Raw genomic sequence first — 15,021 nt, 5'->3', positions numbered from 1 at the left:
AAAAGTCTTGAAGTCTCAGGAAAAAAGATATTACTGCAAGGTCCTTTATTGTGTTGAAACATACAAGGAGCAGAGGTCCACTTACACAAACTTCTGGTCAGAAAAAAAGAGAATGAATTAGAAAGTGTAGGATGAAGATATAAATAGTAAAAAACTAGACTCCCCCACCAGAAAGTACAGAAGCCAGGCTGGGCCTGCACTGAGTGACATCAGAACTGCTCTGCAGGAGAAGACAAAGAGTTTATTGCTTCTGAAAGCATCCAGTGATCAGTTGGCTCAGGGCAGCCTTCAGCTCCTGGTTCCTCAGGCTGTAGATGAGAGGGTTCACTGCTGGAGGCACCCCTGAGTATAGAACTGACATGACCAGGTCCAAGGGTGGAAGCATGATGGAGAAGGGCTTCAGGTCTGCAAAGCAGGCAGTGGTGATAAACAGGGAGACCACAACCAGGTGAGGGAGGCAGGTGGCAAAGGCTTTGTGGCATCCCTGCTGAGAGGGGATCCTCAGCACTGCCTTGAAGATCTGCACATAGGACACCACAATGAACACAAACCAGACAAAACTGAGCAGACAACAACTTGCTTAAGGCCCAGGGGAAAGCTCCTAGGAGCAAGCTCCTTGTTGCTGTTGTCTCTGCCAGGCCATCTGCCATTTCAGAAGAGCCTGGCTCTCCAGACAGGTGCTGTCTGCCTTGACACTGCCCTGCGCCTTCCCTTCACCAGGCCAGAGAGGCCCCGCTGCCTCCAGCTTGTCACAGAGCTCCTGTGCTGTGGGGCCCTAAGCCCCTTATGAGAGAATTTCTCTGCACTTCTCCAGTTTCTCCACCCTCTTTTAGAAATGGGAACCTCACCATCTGATGTGGCTTCCATCATGACTCCAATGCCCCCCTCCCAAGTACACTGCCCAGCTGGTCACATCACAGTCTGTCCAGAGGCATGAGGTTGTTCTGCCCCTGTGCAGACCCTGCCTGCCTTGGCCCTGTCAAACTTTAGGAGGCCTTTGATGGCCAAATCCACTCATGTGTTGAGGTCCCTTTGGACTGGAATCCCAGCATGACAACATTTAAGGTTAGAGGGCCAGTGCCTCAAACAGGTTAACAGTGTGGGGAATTGCAGGACACTACAGGCATGGAATGAAAACTGCTCCATGGAGTTGCCACCCAAGGGGGTAAATACCACAGGAACCTCAGCAATACCATCAGAAGGTACAACCCCAGAAGTGCAAGGCCAGGAGGGTCAGAGGTTCTTTGTAGAGTATATTACCACAGTAACAGAGAAGATCTTGAGTGAAGCAAAGGATGTGGTCAGTGCTGGCTGGGATACCCTGTGAGATAGCTCTGCACTTGATGTGAATGAGTGCTGTGATCAGGGAGAGTCCAAGAGCTTTCCCTAATTGGAAGCTATGAAGTGCAAGGAAGGACAGCAGCAGTCAGGCTGGAAGGGACTTCAGGAGGTGTCTCAACCAACCTCCAGCTCCAACCAGCATCACAGCAGATTCCTCAGGGTTTGAGCCCAACATGTAGTGATCACTTCCCGGGGCAGAGCTCCTGCACACTCTCTGGAAAACAGCTTCCAGGGGCTGATTATCCTCCTGTTGGAAAACTTTCTCTCTCTGTGTAGCTTGAACCTCATCAGTTTCAGACCATTGTCTATTGTCCAAGCATCCTGAACAATGGACAAGAGCCTGACACATTCTTCCCAGGATCAGAGCCATACTGCTGCTCATTCCTCCCAAGATCTTCCAGCAACATCTGTTGGCAGTCTGCCTCTTTACCTCTACACACAGGAACTGCCCTGCAGTATCAGAGAAAGCTTTCAGGAAGATTCTCAGAGAAACAAACCTTGAAGAGTCCTTGATTGTGTTGAAAACACAGGGAAGAGTGTTCCTCATGTCTACAGTTTCTGGGTCACACCAGACAGACCAGGGCTGAATCAGAACTGGACTGGAGAAAAACATTGGACTCTGAGTAGGTGCAGTCTGTAATGGGAGAGGGTTGGGTTGTGAAGGCATGAGGAGACCTCCTGTTCTGATGGCAGTGCTGCTCTGGAGCACAGCTCTATCCCACAAGCAGCCCTGACCTGTTCCTGCCTGCAGTCCCAGCATTGCCACACAGCAGCACAGAGCCCAAGCTGCCAGGACACTCAGGCCTTGCCCCAGCACAGAGGATCAGCAGGAGAGGCTGGAAGGGAATAAAGAGCAGCTGAGGACAGCCCAAGCTCTGGGGCTCCCTGGCACTGCTGCTGTGCTGGGACTCTGCCCCTCCACCTCTGCACACAGGCACTGCCCTGCAGCTCCACAGAAACCTTGGAGGAAGGAGCTCAGATAAACAACTCCCTGCAGGGTCCTTTCTTGTGTTGACCACACAGGGAGCACAGCTCCTGATGTCTGTAGCCTCTGGGTCACACCAGACAGGACAACACTGAACCAGAAATGGTCTGAGGAAAGACATTTGTGTGGGAACAGCATTCTCACAAGGGGAACAGCACCAGCAGCAGCCATAACTCGAGAAACCAGGCTGGGCCTGCACTGAGTGACATCAGAACTGCTCTGCAGGAGAAGACAAAGAGTTTATTGCTTCTGAAAGCATCCAGTGATCAGTTGGCTCAGGGCAGCCTTGAGCTCCTGGTTCCTCAGGCTGTAGATGAGAGGGTTCACTGCTGGAGGCACCACTGAGTACAGAACTGACACCACCAGGTCCAGGGATGGGGAGGGATGGAGGAGATGGAGGAGGGTCTGACATCGCCAGCGACGGCTCGGATTCGGAAGACAATACCAGCAGCGAGGAATTCAAACAGCGCCGACTTTGCTTTACGGCCCCTCTTAGAAAAAATGGAGCGCTTGGAGGCTCGCGGTTACAGCGTTCCTGCCACCGCACTCCTCCCGCGAGCCCTGCCGGCCCCCGCGGATACCGACGGCTCCGACCAAGGCGGTACCGGCTGACGCACCACCGACACTGACAGCACCGACAGTAACAGCGGAGCAGCTGCCACGGCAGCAGCCCCCACCCCTTTCCCCCGCAGCGGCTTTAGCCGCACCACTCTGTTTTGATTTAAAGCAACAGTACTCATTTTGTCATTTCTGATTGTAACGTCTTTCAGAGATTTGTTATTTAGAGTTTTGTTAAGTTTTTCTAATAAGCATAATGAATAAGTAAGCATTTGGTATTTATAAGTACTTAGTACATAGTAATTGCAGTAAGGTGTATGCACTTAGTTAAGAGTTCAAATTGTAAGATTTTCTTTTGGTTCGAACCTTCTTAGTTGTCTGCCTAGGCATTTCAAAGGAGCTCCATGTAATATAGTTAAGGAATGTATAAACAGCTTTTAATTTTGGAAAGTGTTTTTTAGTTAATGTAACAATTTTATTTCTTTTTAGACACTGATTTGATGGATTAATTTTAACATAGTTTTTTAAGGTCTTAAGGATTTTTTGGTATTAGCATAAGTTAAGGTTTGTAGTAAATAGGTATTAATTTTAACAACTATTCCTTCACTAATGTGCAGAAGAATCAAGACTAAGAGGGAACAGCATTTCCCATGAAGTCGAACATCGATCACAATAACTGTTATGATAATCTGGGGTCAAAAGCATCAATCAAAAAAATATTTTGTCCTGAATGCTGAATCTGAAAATAGGCAGTTTGGGCTGGTAAATACAGAAAACCTATTTTGTGGTGAGAAAAAGGATTTAAATCCCCATGGAAAATTATTGAAAGGGATTGGCATAAGTGGGAAATAAAGACTAGAGAAATTTTAGTTGGGAAATATCAGGAATAATTAAAAGGGATTAGTAAAAGGAAAAGTAAGAGACATAAGATTTTGAAGGAAGAGGAATTGAAATAACAAAAGCACAATAGGAAATGGTAAACGAACTAACCAAGGAAGTAGAGAAGAGACTCCAAATGGAATTTTGAAGTGGGTTAAGGAGTTAAAATCTGTAGGACTCCTGAAGAATGTAACTGCTGCCGAGAAGAAAATACACCCAGCTGCTGGTTGCACCCCAGCAGGCCGAGGAGGCAGAGTTAACATATACTGGTGGAGCCTAATTTTGATCCTAGCCCTATTTGCACATAAGGAGTTCAATTGAGATCAAAAACCACGTTGCCCTGTGTGGATGAATTCTCTTTCAACATCAGTAATGATATACAGATTAAAAGGAGCTAAGATCATAACCCCATTAATCATATTGATGATAGCACCATTTGAAGTAAGGTCATGGGAACAAAACACTTATCTGCATCTATTGAAAGGGATAGTGAATAGTTATAATTTGACTGATTGTTGGATCTGTTCCCGGCTACCTAAAAATTCGGCCCATGGGCTTCCTTTAATAGGAACAGCCTTTCCTAATGTAACAGAAATACAAAAGTATTCCAAAATCATAAGCATGAGGATCATATGGAGATCCCACAATCTCAGTTAAGGTGGAAATTACAATTTGAGGAACCTTTACATGCGAATATGCCAGTACCTTGTGTCCAGCGATGTTGGCAAATAACTATAGACAAGAATAAGGGGGGAAATAGAACTGACCCTGGATGTGGCGATGTAATTTTTATAGGGCAATATTCAAAGTGTTCACAATTTATTAGTTATGGAGAAGCAAATATGTGGAATCTTGATCAGACCGGAGAGAAAAGACTTGAACTTGAAAAAGCAATGGTAAATTTTTCTGCTACAGTTGAAATCATGGTAAATGCAAGCACAGATGCAATAAAAGCGCAGCAAATTGAAATCAATAGTCTCTCGAAAATATCTACTCAGAATAGATTAGCTTTGGATTTCTTACATGGTGTATGTGTAGTCATAAATGTAAGTTGTTGTAGTTATGTTAATCTAGATAAATGAGTGGAAACAGATTTACAGGCGATTGTAAACCACAATCAGATATTACATCAGATTTCTTTAGATGATACTTCTTGTGGATTTAAAGAAATATGGGATAAATTAACTTTCTGGTTACCAAATCTAAATTGGCTTTAACATTTGTTTGTAATATTTGTTGGAATAATTGTGATATTGCTATGCATAATACTCTGCAGTTGTTGTTACAAAATACTAAGACCTTTAAGTAAGATTGCTCATGTCAATGAGTTACAAGTAGAGAATTATGATCAGAATGTGATCAGAACAGATGAACCTAGTCATGATCCAGTTAAAGAAGTATTGAAAAATTTAGAAATTTTAACACAAATCAATGATAACAAAAAGAAAATGGGGGATTGTGATGAATATACTGGTGATTTGTGTCAAAATTGTAAGACTTAGAGTGCACTGGGATTAAGGGTCAGGATCTTGTGAGGCCTGTTTAGAGGGTAAAGGGAAAGAAACCTATCTTGCAGACTTGCAAGGACACTGTCTGGTTAATTGGAGACACCACGGCTGAGAAGGAGCTGTCTTAAAGATAAACATTCAGAACTAGGAATTTGTTTTCTTCAGATAAGAAGCCTGCACAATTGAGCATGCATGCAAGTGGATACTTTGACCCTTACCACACTGAATGTAGGGAGAAGGGACTTGACCATCTATTCTAAGACTAATTATCATATGCCTGCCTTCTATTTAGCATAAGTTTGCTTATGTAAATGATGTAACTATATAAGATGAAGAAAAACTATTGTAAGGCTGCTGTGGAGGTGAAGTTTTGACCCCTCCCAAGCCCAGCGCGCTGCTTTGATTGCTGATATTGCTTTTATTGCCTTTTTACAACCTTTTAGTGCCAATAAATCAGTTACCAAAAACTTTTACCTGTAGTCATCTATAACAGAATCTATTGGGATGTGTACATCCAGTGGCCTGGCACTTCACAATTTTGGAAGTACAGGGCCTTGGTTGACACAGGAGCTCAGTGCACCATAATACCATCAAATTATCAGGGATCAGAGTCTATAACTATTCTGGGAGTCACTGGTGGATCTCAAGAGTTAAGTAAGGTAGAGGTTAATATAAGTTTAACTGGTAAACAATGGAGGAAGCATACAGTTGTGACCGGACCTGATGCACCTTGTATTTTGGGAATTGATTTTCTGAGAGAAGGGCGTTTCAAAGACCCTAGAGGTTACAAATGGGCTTTTGGAGTAGCTTCCATAGAAATTGACGGACAAAAATTGAAGCTGTCTGCCAGACCTGAGCTTTCTGATGAATCTGCAGTTGTGGGACAACATAAGATACAGGACATTAAATTGCCGGTTGCTTCTCAGACTGTGCATCACAGACAATACAGAACCAACCGTGACTCTTTGTTGCCCATTCAGAATCTGATTCGTCAGTTGGAGAGTCAGAAAGTCGTCAGCAAAACTCATTCACCTTTCAACAGTCCAGTGTGGCCTGTGCGGAAGCAGAATGGAGACTAGCGTCTGACGGTAGACTACCGAGCCCTAAATGAAGTGACACCACCTATGAGTGCAGCAGTACCAGACATGATGGACCTACAGTATGAGCTGGAATCCAAAGAGGCCAAATGGTATGCTACCATAGACATTGCTAATGCATTTTTCTCTATTCCTATAGCAGAGGAATGCAGGCCTCAGTTCGCTTTCACCTGGAGAGGAATCCAGTACACTTTCAACAGACTGCCAATGGGCTGGATCCACAGCTCAAGCATCTGTCATGCAGTGATCCACGATGCTCTGGAGAAAGGCGGTGCTCCAGAACACATCCAGTTCATCGCTGATATCATCGTCTGGGGTAAAACTGCTGAGGAAGTCTTTGAGAAAGGTAACAAAATCATTGACATTCTTCTGAATGCAGGTTTTGCCATCAAAAGAGACAAGGTGAAAGGACCTACCACAGAGATTCAGTTTCTGGGAGTGCGGTGGCAAGATGGACGCCGACACATTCCAGTGGATGTGGTAAATAGTCTCTACCATGGCAAATCCCACAAACAAACAAGAGACCCTACGTTTCTTGGGGATAGTGGGATTTTGGAGACTGCACATTCCTGGATACAGTCGGATTGTGAAACCTCTGTATGATGTGACTCGAAAGAGAAACCAAATCCACTGGGGACCTGAACAACAAGCAGCCTTTGACCAGATAAAGCAAGAGGTAGTTCAAGCAATGGGTCTGGGACCTGTCCGAGATGGTCCAGACATTAAGAACATTTTGTACACGGCTGCAAGTGACAATGGTCCAACCTGGTGCTTGTGGCAAAAAGCTCCAGGTGAGACACGTGGACGACCTCTTGGTTTCTGGAGTCGGGGTTACAGAGGTTCAGAGGCTAATTATACTCCAACAGAGAAAGAAATTTTAGCTGCCTATGAAGGAGTAAAGGCATCTTCTGAAGTGATTGGAACTGAATCACAACTTCTTCTAGCTCCCAGATTACCAGTTTTGAATTGGATGTTCAAAGGCAAAGGCTCCACACCACATCATGCCACAGACTCAACCTGGTCTAAGTGGATGGCTCTGATAACACAGAGAGCTCGAATGGGAAATCTTGAAAGACCTGGTCTAGTGGAGGTGATCTCATGTTGGCCTGAAGGCATCAACTGTGCTAAACCTCCAGAGGAGAAAGTAACTCGTGCTGAGGAAGCTCCTCCTTACAATGACCTTTCTGATGATGAAAAGAAGTATGCTTTGTTCACAGACGGTTCCTGTCGTCTTGTTGGAAACAAGCGAAGGTGGAAGTCTGCAGTGTGGAGTCCAACACGCCGAGTTGCAGAGGCGAAAGACGGAGAAGGAGAATCCAGTCAGTTCGCAGAGGTAAAAGCTGTCCAGCTAGCTCTCGACGTAGCTGAACGTGAGAGATGGCCAAAGCTTTATCTCTACACCAACTCATGGATGGTAGCCAATGCTCTATGGGGTTGGCTAAAGAACTGGAAGAAGAGTGGTTGGCAGAGGAAAGGAAAACCCATTTGGGCAGCCAACCTATGGCAGGACATTGCTGATCGAATCGAGAGAATTCCAGTGAAAGTGAGACACATCGATGCTCACATTCCTAAGAGCAAAGCTACTGAGGAACAGCAACACAACCATCAGGCAGATCTAGCTGCAAGAGTTTCTCAAGTAGACATGGACTCTAATCTTGATCTCGACTGGAAACACCGAGGTGAGATATTCTTAGCTCGGTGGGCTCATGATTCGTCAGGACATCAAGGCAGAGATGCAACATACCAATGGGCTCGAGACAGATCCATAGACATTTCCATGGATGCTATCACACAAGTCATCCATGACTGTGACATTTGTGCTGCTATTAAGCAGGCAAAACGACTTAAGCCCTTGTGGTATGGTGACAGATGGTCCAAGTACAAGTATGGTGAAGCTTGGCAGATTGACTACATCACTCTACCACGTTCTCGTTCTGGTAAGCAGTACGTGCTTACTATGGTAGAGGCAAACACTGGATGGTTGGAAACTTATCCAGTTCCACATGCAACTGCACGCAACACCATTCTCGGTCTGGAGAGACAGATCCTGTGGAGACACGGAACTCCAGAGAGGATTGAGTCAGACAACGGAACTCATTTCAAGAACAACCTTGTAAAGAACTGGGCAAAAGAGCACGGTATTGAGTGGATATTCCACATTCCCTACTATGCACCAGCTTCAGGGAAGATTGAACGCTACAACGGTTTGTTGAAGACCACTCTCAAAGCCATGGGAGGTGGATCTTTGAAAAACTGGGAAAAACATTTAGCACAAGCAACCTGGCTGGTAAATAGTAGAGGTTCAGTGAACCGAGCTGGACCTGCACATTCAGATTTGCTACGGAAAGTGGAAGGTGATAGAGTTCCTGTTGTTAGAGAAAAGAATCTGTTAGGTAAAACTGTTTGGGTATTTTCTCCCTCAGGAGAGGCTAAGCCTGTCCGAGGGGTGGTTTCAGCTGAAGGTCCGGGTCACACTTATTGGGTAATGCAAGAGAATGGTGAAATTCAGTGTATTCCACAAAGAAATTTAACTTTAGCTGAAAGAGGTTAATTTTGAACTGCTGTACAGCTACATCGCGTCTAAAGGAAGAATCAATGAGGAATCTACGGTGCACGAACCCTGAGATCCCTGAGAGCCCTGAGTCAACTAAGAGGCCCTGAGAATCCCTGTTTCCCTTTTCATCGCTTCGCCAGCGAAGAAATGAACTGTTTTCCATTTTTTTCTCATTTTCTGATTTACTTGGACTTTTGAATCATCTACATCTGAGCATAGCCGGAATGGACTATGAACTTTACTCACGAACTGTAAATATCATTTTGTATCGGGTGGACAGTGTGAACAGCCAATGAAATTGTTTAGAAGGGGTGGACTGTGGCCGGTTGAGCCTGTCCCCTTAAGAAAGAGAATATGGTGGACGGAAGTTGGTAAATGAAAAGAACAATCTAAACTAATTTCATTGGTAAAGTGGGAGGAAGCACCTTCTGAACTGGGAGTGCAGGAGGGTATACTGGGCATTCCGGCACTTTATCTTCAGTCTTTCTTCCGCTTCTCCTTCGGGCAGCAGCTTGCAGCTCCTGGGCTTTCGGCCAAGGCTTTGGCCTTGAAACCGATAAGCTACCAAGGCCTGTATTAACTCTTTTCCAATTAACACAAAACTGCTTTTAACTTTTTTTCCCCTCTTTTCTCTCTCTTTCTAACCCACTCTGGGGAAAAGGGGGAGAGAGGGGGAGAGCGGAGGTGGGGAACCCCTCAGCAGAGGGGGGAACTCTCATTTCTGTGCTACTCTGTTGTATATCTGTGTATATATTGTAAATATTGTAAATTTGTATGTATTTCCCTGCATATCCTACATTGCAGCTCCACTGCTTTGCTAATTCAGCTGTGAGGTTTTTTTTCCCTTTCCCTTCAATTTTTCTTTCCCTTTACTTTACAGGGGGGAGGGAGGAGGCTTTTGGGCCTTACCCTTCCAACCCTACGACACTCCTCCCTCTTTGCAGCTTGTCTGCCTCTAGGCTCTCTGCCAGACTGACCTTGGACAGATAAGCGTGCGGCCTACTAACACTTTGCTTTAATTTATAACTGCTTTTATTAACAACTGCTCTTTTTCTCTCTTTCTAACCCTCTTTGGGGAAAAAGGGGAGAGAAGGGGGTACAGGGGGGGAACCCTCCTCCAGAGGGGGGAGGAATTTCTTTCCTGTATTATTGTTTTTTTACTTTGCTGTATATCTCTGTGTATATATTGTAAATACTGTAAATTGTGTATATGCATCCTGCATTCCCTAAAACTTGCTTGTAAATATAGCATTTCCCTTTTTGCTTCTCCGGCTGTGGCTAGCTGTGGGCTTTATTTCTTTTTTCTCTTTGTGGGGGGAGAAGGCTGGGCCTTCCTCTCAAACCCACGACATACCCCTGCTGGACAAGGAGGGGGGAAGTGGAACAGACCAAGTCAGTTTCCCAGGTGTGGCCGGTTGACGTTGCCCCCTTAAGAAAGGGAATATGGTGGACGGAAGTTGGTAAACGGAAGGAATAACCTAAACTAATTTCATTGGTGAAGTGGGAGGAAGCACCTTCTGAACTGGGACAGCAGGAGGGTATACTGGGTTTTTCCAGTACTTTATCGTCAGTCTTGCTTCTGCTCCTCCACAGTGCAGCTCTGTCTCTGTGCTGGGCTTTCTGCCAAGGCCTCGGCCTTGAAGATAAGATAGAAGGCCTGTATTGACTCCTTTCCAATTAACACAAAACTGCTTTTAACTTCTTTCTTTCTTCTTTCTCCCTTTTTCTGACCTACTCTGGGGAAAGGGGGGGAGAGAGGGGAGAGCGGAGGTGGGGAACCCCCTCTCTGCCGAGGGGGCTTACTCTCATTTCTGTGTTACTCTGTTGTATATCTTTGTATATATTGTAGATATTGTAAATTTGTAAATATTCCCCTGCATATCCTACATTGCTTTGTAAATATAAAGCTCCACTGCTTTGCTAATTCAGCTTGTGAGGTTTTTTTTTCCCTTTCCCTTCAAGTTTCTTTCCCTTTACCTTACAAGGGGGAAGGGAGGAGGCTTCTCGGCCTTACCCTTCCACCCACCACACCAGGGGAGGAAACACACCCCCCAGGGAGGGCAAAAAAACTCTCATGAGCCCTCCACCCACATTTTTTTTCCAGGTTGGGCATAGCCCACCACAGGCAGAAAACAAGTCAAAACAACAAAACAGTATTTTAACACATCCCACCAAATGCTGCCCAGCTTCTCTCAGAGTCAAAGACAAAACACAGCTCTCTCTAATTCGAGCAAAGGCAAATCTTCCCTATAGTCTTCTCAAGCTATCCGAAAACAATCCTCTTCCCACAACCAACCCTTTTTTCCCCCTGCACTTCTTTTTTCTCGGGCACCAACCCATTTTTCCTATGTGCTTTTTTCTCTCTGGCATCAACCATCTTTTTTCCTGCAAGTCTTTTCCCTCGGGCACCAACCCTTTTATTCTCTGCTCTTGTTTTCTTTCAAGCACCAACACATTTTCCTCTGTACTTCTTTATTCTCAGGCACCAACCATTTTTTCCCTCTGTGCTTCTTTTTCCTCAGGCACCAACCATTTTGCTCTCTGCTCTTGCTATCTTTCAAGCACCAACACATTTTTCTGTGTACTTCTTTTTTCTTGGGCACCAACCATTTTTTCCTCTGCACTTCTTTTCTCTCTGGCACCAACCCTTTTATTCTCTGCACTTCCTTTTCTCCCTTTTTCTCGCTCACCAACCCTTTTATTCCCTGTGCTTCTATTCTCTTGGGCACCAACCCCTTTATTCCCTGCACTTCTTGTTTCTCAGGCACCCACTGTTTTTATTCTTTCTGTTTCTTTTTGCTCAGCCACCAACCCTTTTTTCCTCTGCACTTCTTTTATCTGGGCACCTCCCCTTTTATTCCCTGCACTTCTTTTTTCTCAGGCACCAACACTTTTTTCTCTATGCCTCTTTTTCTTGGGCACCAGCCCGTCTTTCCTCTGGCCTTCTTTTTCCTCAGGCACCAACCCTTTGTTTCCCTGATCTTGGTTTTTTTTAGGGAACCACCCTGGTTTTACTCTGTGCTTCTTTTCTTCTGGGTACCAACCTTTATCTTCTGTTCTGCTTTGTTCTCGGGCACCAATCCTTTGTTCCTCTGATCTTCTTTTTTCTCTAGCACCAACTTTTTTTCCCTCTGCACTTCTTTTCTCTTGGGCACCAGCCTTTTCTCCTCTGTGCTTCTTTCTTCTTGGCCACCAATCACTTTTATCTCTATGCTTCTTTTCTCTAGGCCACCAACCTTTTTTTCCCCTTCGCTTTTTTTTTCCTCCAGCACCAACACTTATCTCCTCAGCACTTCTTTTCTCTTGGGGGCCAACTCTTTTCTTCTCTGCACTTCTTTTTTCTTGGGCACAGACCCTTTTCTACTCTGCTCCTCTTTTCTCTTGGGCACCAACACTTTTTTTCTCTGAGCTTCTTTTTCCTTTGTGCACCAACCATTTTTCTTCTCGGGCTTCTTTTCTCTCAGGCACCAACCCTTTTATTCCCTGCACTTCTTTTTTCTCAGGCACCAACCCTTTTTTTCTCTGCACTTCTTTTTCCTTGGGCACCAACCCTTTGTTTCTCTTTACTTTTTATCTCTTGGGCACAAACACATTTTTTCTCCACACTTCTTTTTCCTTGGGCACCAACACTTTTATTCCCTGCGCTTCTTATTTCTTGGGCACCAACAATATTGTTCTCTGCCCTTGGTTTCTTTCAGGTACCATCACATTTTTCTCTGCACTTCTTTTCTCTCAGGCACCAACTCTATTTTCCCCTGCGCTTCTTTTTTCTCAGCCACCAACTCTTCTTTTCTCTGTGCTTCTTATTTGTCAGGCACAAACTATTTTATTCTCTGCTCCTTTTTTCTCAGGCACCAATCATTTTTTTCCTCTGTACTTCCTTTTTCTCATGCAGCAATGCTTTTTTTCTCTGCACTTCTTTTGTCTTGGACACCAAGCCTTTTTTTTCCCTGCACTTCTCTTTTCTTGGGCACTGACCCTATAATTCTCTGCACTTCTTTTTTCTTGGACACCAGCCCAGTTTTTTCTTTATGCGTCTTTTTTATCAGGCACTAACCCTTTTTTCCCTGTGCTGCTTTTTCTTGGGCACCAACCCTTTTTATCTCTGAGAGTCTTATTTTTGTGCACAGACCCTTTTTTTGCTCTGTGCTTCTTATTTCTTGGGCACAAACAATTTCATTCTCTGCTCTTATTTTCTTTCAGCACCAACACATTTTTCTCTGTACTTCTTATTTCTTGGGCACCAACAATTTTATTCTCTGTCCTTTTTTCTCAGGCACTCACAATTTTATTCCCTGCACTTCTCTTTTCTCGGTCACCAACACTTTTATTCTCTGTGCTTCTTTCTTCTTGGGCACTGAACATTTATTTTCTTAATTTCTTTTTTCTCAGGCATCAACCTTTTGTTCTCTTCACTTTCTATCTCTTGGGCACCAAGACATTTTTCTTCTGCTCCTCTTTATTCTCAGACACCAACCCTATTTTTCCCTGCACTTCTTATTTTTTGGGCACCAACCCAATTATTCCCTGTGCTTACTTTTTCTCAGGCACCAACTCTGTTATTCTGTGTACTCCTTTCTTCTCTGCCACAGACCATTTTCTTCTCTGCTCCCCTTTTCTCTCGGGCACCATCCCTTTTTTCCTCTGGGCTTCTTTTATCTCAGGCACCACCACTTTTATTCTCTGGGCTTTATTCTTGGGCACCAAATCTTTTTTTTCTAGTGCTTCCTGCGCTTCTTTATTCTCAGGCACCAACTCTTTTTTCCTCTGCCCTTCTTTTTGCTCAGGCACAAACCCTTTTATTCCCTGCACTTCTTTTTTCTCAGAAACCATCCCCTTTGTTCTGTCCACTTAGAATGGAATAGAATAGAATAAACCAGGTTGGAAGAGACCTTCAAGATCATCACATCCAACCCATCATCCAACACCATCAAATTAACTAAACCATGGCACCAAGCACCACATCAAGTCCCCTCCTAAACACCCCCAATGATGGCAACTCCACCACCTCCCCAGGCATCCCATTCCAATGGGCAATCACTCTCTCTATGAAGAACTTCTTCCTAACATCCAGTCTAAAGCTCCCCTGGTGCAGCTTGAGACTGTGCCCTCTTGTTCTGGTGCTGGTTACCTGAGAGAAGAAACCAACCTCCTCCTGTTTACAACCTCCCTTCAGGTAGTTGTAGACAGCAATAAGGTCTCCCCTGAGCCTCCTCTTCTCTGGGCTAAGCAACCTCAGAACCCCCAGCCTCTCCTAATAGGACTTGTACTCCAAACACCTCCCCAGCTTTGTTGCCCTTCTCTGGACACCTTCCAGCAAGTCAACATTCTTCCTAAACTGAGGGGCCCAGGACTGGACACAGTACTCAAGGTGTGTCCTAACCAGTGCAGTGTACATGGGCAGAATGACCTCCCTGCTCCTGCTGGCCACACTGTTCCTGATGCAGGCCAGGATGCCATTGGCCTTCTTGGCCACCTGGGTGCACTGCTGGCTCATGTTCAACCTACTATCAACCAGTACCACGAAGGTTGCTTTCTGTCTGGCTACTCTCCAGCCACTCTGACCCCAGCCTGTAGAACTGCATGGGGTTGTTGTGGCCAATGAGCAGCACCCAGCACTTATAGGGGCTCTGCCTCCAACCAGATGGAAGGGAGAGACAAATTGATTTGTTGGACCACACAGAACCAATGTCCTGGCAAGTTGAACCCATGAGAGGATAAAGCTTTAGTGGATACAGGTACCCAGAGTGTTCTGACACCACCAAACCACGAGGGGTGGAACCCCTCTGTGTTTCTGGTGTGAACAGGAGGATCCCCACAGCCTGGATGTGTTGGAAGATGACTACTGGGATGCAAGCCACAGTTTGCTTTCACTTGGAGGCATAGAAGGAGTCACTGGACTCAGTCTGCCCCAGAGGTGGAAACACAGCCCCAGAATTTGCAGCATTTGGACTGGGCATCGACTGATCCAGACTGTGCAGGAACAGAGTGGAGCTGCAGAGCACCTGCAGTGAGCAGCCCTCTGTGTACTGCAAAGCGACCTCCTGTGAAGTGAGAATGGACAGTGCCTGAGGTGTGCTGCTGATTGCTGCTGGGCAT

This window comes from Melanerpes formicivorus, unplaced genomic scaffold (assembly GCF_026170545.1).
Source record: "Melanerpes formicivorus ecotype bairdi unplaced genomic scaffold, bMelFor1.0.p_v2 SCAF_180, whole genome shotgun sequence".
In the NCBI taxonomy this organism is placed as follows: Eukaryota; Metazoa; Chordata; class Aves; order Piciformes; family Picidae; genus Melanerpes; species Melanerpes formicivorus.
This window is presented reverse-complemented; position numbering follows the sequence as displayed.